This window comes from Bos indicus, chromosome 9, assembly GCF_029378745.1.
Source record: "Bos indicus isolate NIAB-ARS_2022 breed Sahiwal x Tharparkar chromosome 9, NIAB-ARS_B.indTharparkar_mat_pri_1.0, whole genome shotgun sequence".
Taxonomy (NCBI): Eukaryota; Metazoa; Chordata; class Mammalia; order Artiodactyla; family Bovidae; genus Bos; species Bos indicus.
In genome coordinates, this window is record NC_091768.1 from 21,417,317 (window position 1) to 21,420,840 (window position 3,524).

The window sequence follows — 3,524 nt, forward strand, 5'->3', positions numbered from 1 at the left end:
AGAAAATAACAATAATGAAAAATGTTTCATATAAAAATGTTAAGATGCAGCCAAACTTACTCTCCAAAAAGAAATATTAACTCACATTATTTTCATGGTTAAACAGGGAGAAATAAAAACAAATGAACTAAATATCCAACTCAATAAATTAGGACTGGAACAAGAAAATAAACCCAGGATATGCAGGAGAAATGAATAGCAGCTAATATTTATTCTTCTAGTTTTCTTGTGTGTAAGATTTCACTTAATCTTCTCTACTACCCAACAAAATAGATACTAATTATCTCAAAGATGAAGAAACTGAGATGCTGGGAGCTGAATTTTAAAAATGCAAAACTGGGGACTTCCCTGGTGGTCCAGTGGTTAAGAATTGGCCTTGCATCCAGAGGACACAGGTTCAATCCCTGATCAGGAGACTAAAATCCCAGATTCTTGTTGTTCAGTAGCTAAGTCATGTCTGACTCTTTGCAACCCCATGGACTGCATGTGCCAGCCTTCCCTGTCCTCCACTATCTCCCAGATGCTGCAGATGCTATGTGCCACAACTACTGAGCTCTCATGCCACAACTAGAGAATCTGTGAGCTGCATCCTACATGATGCAATGAAGATCCCAAATGCTGCAACTAAGATCCAACTCTGCCAAATAAATTAGAAAAAAAACGCAGAAGTGAATAAAAATACTTAATTAGCAAAAACAAATGCAGAAATATAAAATTATAGATATTCCTTATTACAAACACAAAAGATAATACTATTACATATATAGAGATATCCATAGAATTTTAAGGAAGATGTGGTATATATATATAATGGAATATTGCTCATCTGTAAAAAGAAAGAAATAATGCCATTTTTAGCACCATGGATGCACCTAGAGGTTATCATACTAAGTGATGTAAGTGAGAAGGATATCATGTGATATCACTTATATGTGCAAACTAAAATATGACACAACTGAAGAAATTATCTAGAAAACAGACTCACAGTCATAAAGGACAGATTGGTGGTTTCCAAGGGTGAGAAGGGGTAGGGGAAGAATAGATTGGGAGTTTGGGGTAGTAGATGCAAACAATTATATATAGAATGGATAAACAATGAGGTCCTCTTGTAGAACACAAGGAACTATATTCAATATCCTGTTTTAAACTACAGTGGAAAAGATATGACTGCTCTTGAAAAACCTCAAAAAGTCCAGTGCTTTCCTCTCATTCTCTTAACTGATAATATGTACACGCTTTTCTACATGGAAAGCCTACGAAAATCAAGCAAAAGCTATTAGGATTCTTTGGGAAGTTCTGCAATGTAAATGATTAAAAAACTCAACATTTCATAATCAATAGGTTCTCTAATGCTTGTGCATGTGTGCGTGCTCAGTTACTTCAGTTGTGTCTGACGCTTTGAGACCCTGTGGACTGTAGCCCATCAGCCTCCTCTGTCCATGGGATTCTCCAGGCAAGAATACTGGAGTGGGTTGCCATGCCCTCCTCCAGGGGATCATCCTACCCCAGGGATTGAACCTGCATCTTCTTCAGTGGCAGGTGGGTTCTTTACTCACTGAGCCATCTGGGAAGCCCTTCTAATGCTAGTAATAAACCATTAAAAAAAAGTCCATGCCAGAAACAACTATAAAAGTCTCAGGAATAAATTCAATGATAACTATGCAAGGTATAGGTATTTATAGAATACAACATTTTATTGAGATGAAATAGAAGATAGGTGTGAATAAAGGAAACACATGTTTTCCTGGATAAGAAAAGCAAAAGTGCAAAAGATTTTTTGAATTTGATTGAGTCTAAATTCATCAGAGGGCAGACACACTGATACCATACTCACAGGAAACTAGTCAATCTAATCACACTAGGACCACCGCCTTGTCTAACTCAATGAAACTAAGCCATGCCCGTGGGGCAACCCAAGATGGGCAGGTCATGGTGGAGAGATCTGACAGAATGTGGTCCACTGGAGAAGGGGATGGCAAACCACTTCAGTATTCTTGCCTTGAGAACCCCATAAACAGTATGAGAAGACAAACTGATAGGATACTGAAAGAGGAACTCCCCAGGTCAGTAGGTGCCCAAATTGCTCCTGGAGATCAGTGGAGAAATAACTTCAGAAAGAATGAAGGCATGGACCCAAAGCAAAAACAATACCCAGCTGTGGATGTGACTGGTGATAGAAGCAAGGTCCGATGCTGTAAAGAGCAATATTGCATAGGAACCTGGGATGTCAGGTCCATGAATCAAGGCAAATTGGAAGTGGTCAAACAGGAGATGGCAAGAGTGAACGTCAACATTCTAGGAATCAGCGAACTGAAATGGACTGGAATGGGTGAATTTAACTCAGATGACCATTATATCTACTACTGCGGGCAGGAATCCCTCAGAAGAAATGGAGTAGCCATCATGGTCAACAAAAGAGTCTGAAATGCAGTATTTAGATGCAATCTCAAAAACAACAGAATGATCTTTGTTTGTTTCCAAGGCAAACCTTCAATATCATAGTAATCCAAAGTCTATGCCCCAACCAGTAATGCTGAAGAAGCTGAAGTTGAACAGTTCTATGAACACCTACAAGACCTTTCAGAACTAACACCCAAAAAAGATGTCCTTTTCATTATAGGGGACTGGAATGCAAAAGTAGGAAGTCAAGAAACATCTGGAGGAACAGGCAAATTTGGCCTTGGAATAAGGAATGAAGCAGGGCAAAGACTAATAGAGTTTTGCCAAGAAAATGCACTGGTCATAGCAAACACCCTCTTCCAACAACATAAGAGAAGACTCTACACATGGACATCACCAGATGGTCAACACTGAAATCAGATTGATTATATTCTTTGCAGCCAAAGATGGAGAAGCTCTATACAGTCAACAAAAACAAGACTGGGAGCTGACTGTGGCTCAGATTATGAACTTCTTATTGCCAAATTCAGACTTAAATTGAAGAAAGTAGGGAAAACCACTAAACCATTCAGGTATGATTTAAATCTAATCCCTTATGATTATACAGTGGAAGTGAGAAATAGATTTAAGGGCCTAGATCTGATAGATGGAGTGCCTGATGAACTATGGAATGAGGTTCGTGACATTGTACAGGAGACAGGGATCAAGACCATCCCCATGGAAAAGAAATGCAAAAAAGCAAAATGGCTTTCTGGGGAGGCCTTACAAATAGCTGTGAAAAGAAGAGAAGTGAAAAGCAAAGGAGAAAAGGAAAGATATAAGCATGTGAATGCAGAGTTCCAAAGAATAGCAAGAAGAGATAAGAAAGCCTTCTTCAGCGATCAATGCAAAGAAATAGAGGAAAACAACAGAATGGGAAAGACTAGAGATCTCTTCAAGAAAATTAGAGATACCAAGGCAACATTTCATGCAAAGATGGGCTCGATAAAGGACAGAAATTGTATGGACCTAACAGAAGCAGAAGATATTAAGAAGAGGTGGCAAGAATACAGAGAAGAACTGTACAGAAGAGATTTTCATGACCCAGATAATCACGATGGTGTGATCACTGACCTAGAGCCAGA

At 38.8% G+C, this 3,524-nt stretch overlaps 1 pseudogene; it reads left to right on the plus strand.

The window, feature by feature from the left end:
• Positions 1-2,157: 2,157 nt before the first annotated feature.
• Positions 2,158-2,964, plus strand: LOC139184817 (craniofacial development protein 2-like; annotated as a pseudogene).
• The last annotated feature ends 560 nt before the right edge of the window (positions 2,965-3,524 follow it).